The sequence below is a fragment of the Pelodiscus sinensis genome, chromosome 1 (assembly GCF_049634645.1).
Source record: "Pelodiscus sinensis isolate JC-2024 chromosome 1, ASM4963464v1, whole genome shotgun sequence".
Taxonomy (NCBI): Eukaryota; Metazoa; Chordata; order Testudines; family Trionychidae; genus Pelodiscus; species Pelodiscus sinensis.
Window position 1 is genome coordinate 78,978,713 of NC_134711.1, and position 13,694 is coordinate 78,992,406.

Here is a 13,694-nt window from a genome sequence, read left to right on the forward strand (position 1 = left end):
TAAACTACATGGCTCCGTCGATGGAGCCATGTAGATTTGTTTTTTTGACAAAGGCAAATGAAGCCACGATTTAAATGATCACGGCTTCATTTAAATGTACATGGCTGCCGCGCTGAGCCGACAAACAGCTGATCAGCTGTTTGTCGGCTCAGCGCGCTAGTCTGGACGCTCCCCTGCCGACATCAAAGCCCTTTGTCGGCAGCCCCGGTAAACCTCATCCCACAAGGCATAATGGGGCTGCCGACAAAGGGTTTTGATGTCGGCGCGGGAGCGTCCAGACTAGCATGCTGAGCCGGCAAACAGCTGATCAGCTGTTTGTCGGCTCAGCGCGGTAGCCATGTAAATTTAAATGAAGCCGCAATCATTTAAATACCTCAGAAATAGTAGGGGTCATTTTTTAAAATGTTTATCTTTAACCTGTCAGTCCTTCAGCCACTCCACCTGTCAAATGATAATAACAATACAGACGCAGCCTTGCATAGCATTTTGTCAACAATAGATGAAAAGTGCTGTGGAAAGGCTAACAAAGGCCCCATTCTTACAGCTGACAACTTATGGGGACACAGAAGGCACTCCATTGATTTCTGTGGGAATTTGCATGAGTACAGCAGTCCTTTATCGTTCTGTCAATCATGGCACTGGACCATAACTATGATTATCCTTTAAAATGACCTTGTTAGTAGTTAACTAGGTGTTCCAATTGCTTAGCATGTTTTTCACTGGGTAACCCTCCATTACTATCTGAATATAATTCTAATGAAACTCCCATTGAACTAATTGGAAGAATGTGAATGAAAACATTTTCATAATCTTCAATATGAGTGAAATCTAATGATTAAAACAGTGATCAAAGCACATAAAGACCATATAAAATTCTAGGAGAAACTCTAAAGAGCCTGTAAATGACAGATCAGTTATGCAAGGCTTCCTTTCCTATAGTGTACCCAAGTAAAGCAGCAACATACCACAAGTGCTTACCACATGAGGGCATTAATGAAGTATAATTCTTTCAGGAAATAAGGTAGCTGGATCAGCATTTATTATATAGTTCATCCATCATCTGTTATTTATTTAGGTATTTTTGTACTAGTTGCATTAGAGATGTCTAAAGTAATATTGTCAAGGTATAAATATATATTTGCTGAACATTTTACTCGGTATAAGAAAATTGACTAAGGGAGTAGCAAAGACTGATAAAGAGGTACAAAGGAATACACTGTTCTACAGAGAAACTTTAAATTAAAAAACAACATACAAATACAGAACCAACTTTTACTGGCTTCCCAGAAATTGTGTTTGTGTACGTAACTAAGGAAAATATTTGGCAATAAAAATCTAACTTACTTCTCCTCATTTATGTTCTTTGTATTTCCACTTCAGTCACCCAAAATAGTGAAATTAGAATGCACTTGCCAAGAGCAAAAGCAGGAAGAGATGGACTTCAAAAAGGGTTACGCGAAAATGTGCAGGCACTTTTCTGCTTATACAAGGTTAGAGTATGCAAACTATACTGCATGCCTGCAACACTTTGTATGTATATTCAAACGCTCATACACTTGCCTGTGTGAACAAGTGCAACACAGGTGCGCACAAGGAAGTATACATGCATTACTACAAATCTAGTGCACATCCACATGCTCATACATTATAAAGCACCTTCCTTGTTCTAGGCAGTCTACAGAAAGTTAAAATACTTGGCATAATATTCCTTTAAACAAAATGGGATATTTTTGTAACTGCAAATATTACATGCACAGGAGAAGAACAAACACACATTTCCAACAGCAGGTTGCAAGGTACCGATTCTTAATTGTGTCCCTATTCCAAGACTGAATATTCTCTATCTAGCACCTCAGACAATATATTTTAAAATGATGATCATTTGAAATTGCTTCACTATTCAATGTATTCCCTGCAGAAATAGATTAGTGGGAAAAGCGCAGGTGAGGTGATCAAAGGTACATGATAATTTCTCCATGGATTTTAACCATCACATACTGTATGCGGTATAAAATATACATGGATAGAAACTGTATGTCACATGTACACAACCACCATTTTATGATGAAACCATCTAATTTAATTAAGTAGCATAGGTCGCCTATCATTATTTCAGTACAAACAATAAGATCACTCATTATTTTGCAAGCATCCAAAATACTGGTACAATGTAATTACTAAAAATAAAGAAATCAAGCATTAGAAATTCACAGTTCAATTCAAAAGACACTAGCAAGTATGAAAATTCAGTTTAGGCACCCCATTCAACCAATGCTAGGTCTGTTCCTGTAATGACATTCTAAGAAAGGAAGAAACCCAAATCAACATGACAGACTATCCAAACACTTTTATCTCATTTGTAATTACAAATGCTGAAGTTTTTTACTCTGAATCATACAGAGGTTCAACAAACTCTGACTTTTGTACAGCCATGCCCAGTTTATAGAAAAAGACTTATTTTATAAAGCCCTAATTAAGGAGTGGATTCCCCAATCCATACTTGTGCTGACTAATAGCTTCTTGCCACAAGTAATGTGATTTAAATCAGTGAAGAAGCTATTGGCAAAGTAAGGTGCCAATAATCATTGTGGGTAAAGGATGATAGAATTTGGTTCTGACCAAGTAGCCACAGGAAATCAATCATCCCACACCCTTCTATTTGACATTAACTAAGCAGCATTGCTGCCAGTTCCCTTAGGTGCAGAGAGATGTCAGCTATTCCTTTCCTTGAATGTCTATAGTTCCAGCCCAATCCTGTTTCGTTTGTGAGCTGTGAAAGGATCACAGCACAAAATGATAGACATGTAGTATAATTCCTATTGCTGTTTTTGAAGAACATGAAAGTAACGTTTGTCATCAGTAACGCTGCCTAGAAAATTTGGAAAGCTTTTGTTCTGTTCTTGGCAGCATGTTATCTGTTAAAGTATTTTTGGAGGCAAACATGGGAAATTATGCCACTCACAAAAGAATGACAAATGCGTGAGCACACGAACGACCCTGATATTGGTACTGCAAGCATTTTATTTTGTAGACTGTATATTTCAATCACAACAAATGAAGCAAAAAGAGAGGTGCGCCCGTATTTGTAAAAATATATATGTAAATATATTCGATACAGTCTGCAATATTTAGTAACAAAGAGTGGAAAAAGCATCTGCTGAACACATTAAGAGGAATTACTTTTGATCTGAAAGATAAATGGCCAGACTGTGACCCAGATTCTTACATAGACTTCTGGAAATATTTACATGGGGTATATTGTAACCCCTTCCTTATTAGTAATTTTAAGATGTGGCAGCCAACTCATTCAGCTTTGAGTAAAATCACTGTGGAACAGGTTCTCAGCTAATGTAAACGGATGTATTTTCAATGGAACTACATAGATTTACATCATATTAGAATCTGACCCACTGTTAATATCTATTTTTGTGGCCCATAAATGCACTTTACAAACTTCACATACATTACAAATCACAGAATAAGACCTAAAGCCAAGATCGGTTCTTATTTATAATGTGTAAATGTGTAATGTGTAACAGAGTTACAGCAATGAAATAAGAACAGAATTTGGCCCTAATATTTGCTTCCCTAGTACATATGCCAGTGTAGATAAGATAAAACACAGGACAATAGTTCATGCATGGGAGGATGTGAAGACATCACTGCTTAACAAGGTAGGAAAACTTCTCTGGAGAAATTAAATTTAAGGGGGATTTGAATAAGACAGTGACCATTTAGAGGACAAGACTTGTGAGGACATTTCAGAGCAGAGAACATTTTGTAAACAGAGATGAGAAATGACCTCTTGATCTCATTTTTTTCAATAATACACAAGGGATCTTAGCTTTGCAAATGTCTTTTAAAAAACAGCTTAGAAGCCTCCATTATCTCTTCCTTCCTTTCTTCTGCCAGCTGGAAGATGAATTTCAGTGATGAATTTTAGAGACTAGTTTGCGCCTTAGACATTATGGTCTCTTGAAATAAAATATACAAGCATACAGATTTGCTTCCTCCATTTATGCTCTGGTAATCATTCTGTGACTATGAAACTAAGCCAAAGTCAACTTCATCTACAAAGAGCAGCTAAAAGCTGAAAACGTTTACTATGCTTCGTTGCTTAGGTTATAAAAAGGGACAAGTTTGTAGCTCAATGGATTTGTTTTTCTTCTTCCCACAAGTGCTTCCCTGATCAGCTTAGGAAGCATCTTCTGTTCTGTGCCAGCTCCCTGAGTTCTATTGCTGAATTACTCACATATAAAGTTAAATATGGTTTTGACCTGATGTCCCAGTTGCTTCTTAGAAGAGGAAAGTCAGCGGCCCACACTTCCCAGGAAATACACTTTTTTTTTCAAAGCTGTTGAATTTCCTAATATTCCTATATTTTATAAAGAACAGAAGAATTTCCTTCAGACTATCTTACAAAATGGAGTACTATGGCCATGGTGTTAGCAGGTGCTTTGAAGCCTTTCACAGAGACTAGGAAAAGTACCTGTAGTTTCTTTTTGCCCACTTGTTCTTATTGGGGTGTGCATTTGTTGTTGAGAAAAAAAGTCAGACTGACACTCCTAAAGATCTTCGTTTACCCACAAAGGGACACAACAAGGACAAGATTGTTTCAATTTCCTCCATTTTCTCTTACCAATGTACTCCTACTCAATTCAAGAGAAATTGCCTCTACTAACTTTCTGAAGACAATAAGACTTTTCCTTCCATTCCAAGATTAGATCTGACTGCAGCTCTTATTTTAGAAGGAGTTGTATACTACTGCACATATATCTGAAAGACTCAATTATTCCATGACACTTTTTGAACCACCTGAGAGGATGGATGGCTGTGGAGTGAGACTTAGCATGAAATGACCAAAACAACTTTCCTGTCTTAGCATCTATCTATTTACTTTGATCTGCTTAGGTTTACGTACCCATTCTCCAGATATTTAATGATGCTCTGTCTCACACTCCCTTCCTTTTTTTCTTTTTTTCTTTTTCTCCCCCTCTCCTTCCCCTCTTCTATTTATTTTGACTTTTCATATCCCCTATTCATAACTCCGGTCATCTGAAGAAGTGGGCTGTGCCCACGAAAGCTCATGATACCATCTACATGTTTTGTTATTCTATGAAGTGCTACTAAACCATTTGTTGGGTTTTTTACTGATGAAAGAGCACATGAAATAACATCACATGGCTCTTTAAAGGTATTGGACCTGATCCTCAGCTGTTGTAAATAGTTTCAGTGGCGTAAATAAAGTTCTCCAGTTTGTGCCAGCTGAAGTATTAGCACTGTATTTGTAAAAGAACAAAAGTTAGCTTTCCAAAAGATCAAGATGTATAACAAGAAAAGCATCTCTGTGACATTAAGCCATGTCTGCACTGCAGATAAGATTGAAGCAGTCACAGTCGATCTTCTGGAGGTTTGAATTAGAGGGTCTAGTGAAGACACACTAATTTGAACTGAGTGAGTGCTCCCATCAATGGCCATAGTCCTGCTTCAAGAGGAAAAAGGGAAGTCAAAGGGAGAGTGGGCTCCCTTCAACTTCCCACAGTGTGGAAGACACCAAAATTCGAATTAAGCTATTTCGACTTAAGCTAAGCAATTAATGTAGCTGAAGTTGCGTATCTTAATGTGAACGTAGACCAGAGGTTAGAAACACTGAAACTAGTTTCTAATCTGGATGGATGGGTGTTTGGTTTGAAAGAGTGGTCAGGCATAAAATTCAGATTTGTATTCAGACTTTATTAGGCTTTGGAGGGCATTCATATCTCAGATATGCAAGCCCCGCACCCCCATCCATTCTCTCTCATTCTTTATATAACACATATGTTAGCCTGTGTACAGGACATACTTATTGTTGCATTTCTATCTTTCTCTTGATTGGATTTATAGCAACTCACTATTTATGTGGGAGGAAGTAAAAATGTAAGTACGTCATACAATGAAATTAAATTACTCGTTTAACACATTTTCCTCTTAAAAACAGTGGTGTAAATTCTCTGGGAGGAAAAAATGTAAATTCTTAACTGTTCTATTTCTAGATTGAGTTCATATTGATTTACTCTCAGGAAGGTGTACAGTTCATCAGCATTCAGAATTGATTTGGTTTGTTTGGTCATGGGTTTACCATTATTTTATGTTGGAGAGAGGTTGTGGGCTACAATCAGCTCTAATCAGCTTTCTAAAACATAAGATTGCTTTTTTAAAGAAAAAAGAAACAGTGCTAAGAATAAATACTGATCATATGGATTTTCAAACCTCCCACATCTCAGTCTTTTCTGGATTAAAGGAAGTAACAGAAAGCTCAGTGTATTAGATTCACAAAGGAATTTAGGCGTGGTGATGCTCATGCACCCAGAAAATCACTGTCATTCTGAATGCCTTCAGTGCTCAGGTGCCCTATACAATTTGTGGGGAGAGAGAGATTTGCCCCACACTCCACAGTAAGATTACAGTTATTTTAGTATCCAGTCCCAGCACGATCCTCCTCTGCTGTTGTTTTGTGTTCCAATAAAATATACAGGCTCAAACCACTGAGACACAGTTTCCATCTGTGTTTTTTCTGCACTGTAACATTAAAAAAGGGCCTTGAATGCCTAACTAAATCCCAGAATCTGCTGCTGCCAAACTTTAACTCATGCAATGGCATTTTTCCTCTTCATAAAAATTCTCTGGGAAACCTGTATTTCTGCATCTGAGCGTATGCACCCGAGAAACGCCCCAGTAGCCGCATAACAATTTGTGAACTGGAGGAAGGTAGGCATTTCTCCATGTAACTCACTTATAGTGTCTAACCCGATAAGCATGCTCTAAGCTTGCTTATTGGAACAGGACCCAGGAGGGGCTTTACGCAAATCAGCAGCAATCTCTCTTTCAGGAGTTGCTCTACTCCGGTTAAGTAATTTTTCATCATTGGCCAGAGAGACACCACAAGCATGTCCTGTAGCCTGGTGGTTAGAGCACTCATTGTAGAAGAGTGTCAGATCCAGAGCCCTACCCTAATGACATGCAAATGTATTGAGCCGCAATGTTGAACAGCTTCAGTGGGAGAGATGGAAGGAACTTGACAGCAGAATCTCCCATAGCCCAGCTATTAGAGCACTTTCACTGAGATACCAGAGCCTTGTCAAATCCCTTCTCCCTCAGACACAGGATCTGAAGCAAGGATCTCCCATATCCTAGGTGAGCAGCCCACCCCTGGCCTTTAAGTTGTGGAGGAGGGTCTGCCCCATTTTGGCACTGTTTTCTGCCATTTCAGATGCAGAATCCAATCCAGTAGGTGAGTTCTGAGCATACTAACAAGATTGGCCCCTCCCAGTTAGGCACAGGAATGCTTATCTTCTCTAATTTGCTTTTCACTGTACTGCATAGGCATTTGCATGCCTAGAGTGGGGCTGTACTGAGCATGCTCAGAAGTAGAAACACAGATGCATAGAAAATGTTTTACTGTAAAAAGTTAGGTGCCAAGCAAACTTAGGTACCTACCTGCATTGGTAGCAGCTGAGCGGGGGTTTTATGAATCTAGTGGAGCTTGATTCTGGGATTAAGGTACCTAAAATTGAAGTTAGGTGCCTAAGTCCCTTTGTGATTCCAGACCTGTGTTTCTTACTTTGCACAAATTGCAAAACTTTGATTGACTTAAATGGGGTCAGAACTACACTTGTAAATGTTAGGAAACCAAAGGCCAGCCCTGAAATTACTTGATATTATACACATACTTTTTGTTATGAAAATAAATACTTTAATATCTGCATAGTGGGTGAGTTAAAAATTATAAAGGGGATTGTTGCATGAACAGGAATTTTCACTATTTGATAATCCAGTTTAGAACAAGCCAAAAGGCTGATTTAAGTGAGTTTATTATATAGAGTGTATGATCAGATTCCACATTCCCAAAGTGAACAATTTGTTCTCTTAAAATGGTCCTTGAGTAATAGCAAACAATAGGTCAATAGTAAAAAAACCAAGTCTGTTCATGAATAGCCAAAAGAGGAATGGAAAAAAGAACCAGATAAGTGTTCAAGGAATCATTTAAACCTGTTTTCCAAGGATTTGAGTTGGGCTGTTGCTCAAATTATTTATAGTTGTATCACACCTGAAAAAAACCAGTGGGGATATTTTCTATGTTGCTGGTTTTCAGTAAAAGTATGGTTTTATATTTGTATAGATGGACTCAAGGCTTAGGCATTTTAATAAATAAATGAAAGGAATACAAAAGGAAAGAGCTCACATCACAGTTTGTGGTTGGCTCTCTCAGACGGTTTTGTTTTCCCTTTTTTTTCCTTTGTGTGTGTGTCTGTGTTCTCTCTGAACATTATGTGGGTTACTAAAATAACCTTAAAGTAAGCTGGCTAATAGTAGTTTTCATCTGTTGCTATAAATATACCATTCTGGGAACTATATCAATTTGATTTACCACCACTGTGAAATATGTGATCTTATGAAATCTCTGTCCACTTCTCCTTGTATGGTTAAAATAGCCCTTCTACGGATTCTTTGCAGTGTCCATATAATCTGGGAACAAAACTGGTTTTACAATCACACCCCAGACTACATTTCCCAGCACATGGTCTACCAATATTTTCTTTGTTGATCTGCAGTAAAACTTGAAGCCCCTCTGATATATAACATTTTCTTTTGTATTTTATACAACTGATTTTGTATTTGTAATGGAATGCACAAAAGGTATTTTTCATCACAAATATGAAACGGTGTAGATTTATTTTTTGGTGTGGGGAGCAGGGATGGTTTCTGGCTGGCAGCTCAGCAGTAGATTAAGATTCTGAATCATTACAGCCCTGACACTTCTCTAAGTACTGACTTGAATTCATGCCATCAAGTTTAAGGTGCAGTAGGGAGCAGAGTTTTAAAATGCTTCATCCACTTCCTGTCTTACCTTGACTATATCTGTGTTTGGGGGTCAGAGAAATGCAGTTCTTCAACTAATGCAAAATCATCTCCGTGTCACCAAGTTGTTAATAAAATAAAGGTAGACAAGATGGACAGAGATAAAATGATCCACTTTGAAATTCAGATAATGATTTATAAAAATGTTTCAGGAAATAATCTGTACTTCCACAAATTTCTGAACACCTATGAAAGCCCTCAAAACTCTAGTTTAATAAACAAAGTAGCTGCCATTAAAAACACAAATGACATCATTATAAAGCACAAAGGCAGAGATGTGATCATTAGGAGATGTAACATTAACTCTTGACATTTCATTGATTTTTGTGGCAAATTTAGCGCATATTATTTTTATTCCCAGGTTCATTATTTTAGAGCTTTGCCATTTTATTATTAACCAGAATAAAAAAAGTCTTGGTTTCAACTAATTGTACTAATAGTTTCCAAACTCTGGGATACCGTGATAAGAAAATGTGGGTTTTGGCAAGAAATTAAATGATAATAAACATGGCTGGGACTCAGTAGGGAGTGATATTATTAATGTCGGTGGTGAGTGAAACTGCCTTCCAAATAACTGAGGCTTTATAGGTCTGTTCTCCTGAAATTAATTTTTCTTTCTCAAAGACCATTATCTTAAATTGCATGTTATATAACCAGTGCCGCCTCCTTCCAGCCCACATCCCCATTTCTAAAGCAACCTGATGCTGCATATTGTGGAAAGCATTCTTTCCTGGGCTCAGCATCAAGGAGATTACAATCTCCAGCCATAATGGGAATGGATTCGATTTTATACTGTTTCCCATTCTCTCTCAAATCATTCTCATGTGGATGGATTCCTTCTGATGGGCCAATTTCTGTTCATTTCTCCCCCTCTCCTTTCTCACAACGGTGACACCTTAAGAGTTTTAATGTTGCAAGTGGTAAAAGAGAACACTGGCCTAGTTTAACTGTGATATTCTGTATTTTGACCAGGTAATGTCTGTGTAGGAGAACACTGAAGCTATAAGAAGGGACACTCTGGCTAACCAAACAAATTAGAGAATATTAAAATTCAGCCCTCTCTATTTGTGTGGTACAGATTGTAAGTGAGTGAGGGGGGAGAAAAGAAAAGTCACAGCATGAATCCATTGTCCATCTTTGAGACACTAAGTCTAACAAGAAAAGCAAATGGTCCAAAGGTCACCTGATCTCAATATAGTGGACAATCTTAAGATTCTACACTCATAGCCTCTTAAGCAATGCTGTTCCAGCAGCGGGAGATTACAAAGCTTCCATACCTGCTTTACATTCTCTGTTGTTGGCAGGTTTACTTAAGAAGTCAAGATCATAGAACAGGAAATCATGCATGCCAGTAAATACAACACCTACTGCATTACAGTCACCAAATATCTACACAGCAATGTTATTATTTAGAATAACTGACATTATTCCTCAATAACATAGTCCGCATCTACACTACAAGCAGTTATTCAACATAATGTCGAAATAATGTTGAGCTGGAGGACTTACTACTCTGACTCCTGTAACCCTCATTTTACAAGGAGTAAGGGAAGTCAAAGGAAGAATGTTCTTCCTCGGACTTCCTGCTCTATAGACAGAGCCAAACGCTGAAATAAGCTATTCCGATTTAAGGTACTCAGTTGACGTATCTGAAGTTGCATAGCTTATTTCAGCTTTAGCTCTGCTGTGTAGATGTGTCCCAAGAGAAAAGGGAGAAAGGGAAAACATGTCTTAATTAAAACTAAGAAACATTATCTTCTGAATTTGTAATTGTTATTCCATGTCTTTGGCACTGTCCGGTAGTGATTCCAGATCGAATCCCACCCTTACTTGAAGTCAATAGCAAAATTCCCATTGACTTTAATTTGGTCGGGATTTCATTCTCAGTACTGGACACCACCATTGGTACTAGAATTGTAAATAGCGTGTTTTCCTTTTATTCGCATGTTTACAAAACTGCAAACATTTCCTCTGAAAGATAATCAATAAACAAATTAGTTTAAAAACATCTATAACAAAAATGGATTCACAGCTTTATGGACTCAGACCTCAAAGAGCACCTTAGCATTAGATTTCAAGCTGTAATTTGCTGTCAGTATCATTAAGCTTCTGTTGGAATGAAACACATATCCCTCAAGTAGTCCAGTTTACTGGGCTAGACTCCCATCAGCATCAGTCTGACAAGTACACTTTGTACCATGTGAATGAACTTAAACTGTCCAGAGGTTTGTGCTGCAGATGGTCTAGAAGAGAATCTCTGCCAGACTACACCTCCTACACAGCTGCCTCCTATCCCAGTACCTTCACGCCCCACACACCCCTATTGCTGGAAGGGGGAGGATGAGAGTATGCTGGGAGTGAGCGAGAGGGGAACATGGGGCAGAAGTGTATGCGTTGGGGAGCTGAATTCCTTTAAACTTAATCTCTTGCTGGCATTAGCAGCAGAAGTTAGAACAGGTCCCCTGCTGCTCTAATTTCCTTTGGGATGGAGCAACTGGTTTCCTGAAGTTGCCACTCTCCACTAGTTCTGAAAACTGGGGCTCAGTAGCTCAATTCAACAAATATTTTACCTTGTAAATAATAACCGATATAGTGCTTGTATTGCTTATGGAGAAAATAGCTGAAAGTACTTTGAAAACAACAGAGCAATATGTATAAGTCACTTAGATCTAAAATAACTCTTCTGAATTTGATTCACAACTGAGTCTGGAATTTTTGGTTCACAGGCTACTGAGTTGCCAGAGCTTTGCATTTAATCTGGGGTCAATTTTTATTGTGAACCCATTGGCAAAGTTCAGATTTAATAAGTTATTGCCTGTTCACATAAGTTCACATCAGCGTCTGATGTACTGACCCATAACTGAGTAGGAGCCTTTGCTCTGTGCCAACTAAACTCTGGTCTCAGAGAAACAAGGTTCCACCTCTGAAACTGGGCTGTAATAAGGTCAGCCAAATCATGAGAGTTCCCGGCAGTTGGGTGAACTGTATAAGTTAATAATGCACTAGATCACTGCCAGCCAGAGTCCAACTGACACAGGAGAAAGGAGAAAATCAAATTCTGACTTTTCCATCTTGCGCAGAAAGAGTTCAGCTAAATCGTAGCCTGTATTTCTCTCTGGGAGGAGAAGAAAAGTGCAAAAATACTGCTTAGCCCCAAGGGAGGGTGGAGCATTGAGTAAAATTTCCATGAAGCCAGCGGAGTATGGAAAAAATTGGTGGTTAAAATTAAACTGGATTGCAGCTTAAAAAAGGATTTGGTCTTTGAAATCAATGTGTTGAAGTTTGTGGATAACTATTTTTTTAGTAAAAACTTTAAAAAACAACAAATAGTCTGGTAGCACTTTATAGACTAATAAAATATGTAGATGGTATCATGAGCTTTCATGGGCAGAGCCCACTTCTTCAGATGACTGGAGTTTAGTGTGGAACAGTAGCATTTTCTTGTGGTTTCAACTTATATCTGTATTAGCTAAAAATGTAAGAAAATATAATTGTTGATGGGGGAGGGGACACATAAATTCTGTATGTCTATATCTATATGTTCCTCCTCCACTCCCATTGAAGTAGAGGGGGACTTTGAAACACCCAGTGCCATTTTACACCATAAAAAAATTGTCTGCTTCTTTCTTGACTATGGATCACGTGACAACTCAAATTTATTAATCCATCTAAATCAAATTTCTGCTTATTGCTGTACTATTTGACATGTAGTATATTTTTCAAGAAAAAGTCACAGTCTCTTCATCAAACACACTTATGATAAGCCTAAGGAAGAAGATAATGGCAGCAGTTACAAGAAAAACTTTCTATTTTAACGGGCAAGCAAAAGCATAGATACTGCTGAATAAGGGGACCATACATCCCACTTTGGCCCAGGACAGTCCCATTTTTATGGCTTGACTGAGCTGCCCTGACTTTTTTGGCAAAGCTGTGCATTTCTCCTATTTGCTCTTGCTGATTGAGCATCAGTCAGCAAGAGCAGAGCAAATGAGAAAATGCCCAGTTTTGCCAACAAAGGGGAGTGCAACCCTTTGCAGGGCATGGAGAGGTGGGGGGACAAATAGCAATATCAGCCTTCCACAGGAGGAAGGGCTCAGGAGAGCAGCTGGAGACAGGCAGGAATCAGCGGCAGTGCATCTTGGGCCAGCCCTGCACAGGCTGACAGCAGAGGGGAGGGGAGGGGCTTGGGCTGGCCCCATGAAGAGAGTGTCCTGTTTTCCTTTAGGGAAAATATTGTCACCCTGCCCTGCCACTCAACCCTCCTGTCTATGGGTATGTCTACACTAGCCCACTAGTTTGAACTAGGGAGGCTAATGTAGGCATTTGAAGTTGCAAATGAAGCCCGGGATTTAAATATCCCAGGCTTCATTTGCATCTTCCCAGGCGCCGCCATTTTTAAATCCCTCTTAGTCCGCACTCCGTGCCTGCGGAGTTCCATGAGGAGTAACGGTAGTTCAAATTAGAGATCCTAATTCTAACTACCTACTCCGTGCCGCGTGTAGCCGCGGGCATGGAGTTTGGACTAAGGGGGATTTTAAAATGTCGGCGCCCGGGAAGATGCAAATGAAGTCTGGGATATTTAAATCCCGGGCTTCATTTGCAACTTCGAATGCCTACATTAGCCTCCCTAGTTCAAACTAGGGGGCTAGTGCAGACATACCCTATGAGGTTAAACAATGGAATAAGTTGTCTAGAGAGGTTGTGGAATCTCTATCACTGGAGATAATTAAGAGCAGGTTGGATAAACATCTATCAGGGATGATCTAAATAGTGCTTGGTCCTGCCATGAGGACAGG

General features: G+C 38.9%; 2 long non-coding RNA genes across 6 annotated transcripts in view; one reads left to right on the forward strand and one right to left on the reverse strand.

Annotated features, from left to right (window-relative positions):
• LOC142830142 (uncharacterized) overlaps nucleotides 1-13,694 on the reverse strand; it is a 159,400-nt gene that overhangs the window by 60,779 nt on the left and 84,927 nt on the right. The gene's annotated exons all lie outside the window — the stretch shown is intronic.
• Nucleotides 3,615-13,694, forward strand: part of LOC142830144 (uncharacterized) — a 105,485-nt gene continuing 95,405 nt past the window's right edge. Inside the window, exon 1 of one of the 2 annotated variants that reach the window (XR_012905118.1) lies at nucleotides 3,615-3,674. This is a non-coding gene — a long non-coding RNA (uncharacterized LOC142830144). The remainder of the gene's footprint in view (nucleotides 3,675-13,694) is intronic. The other variant, XR_012905119.1, reaches the window with a different exon arrangement.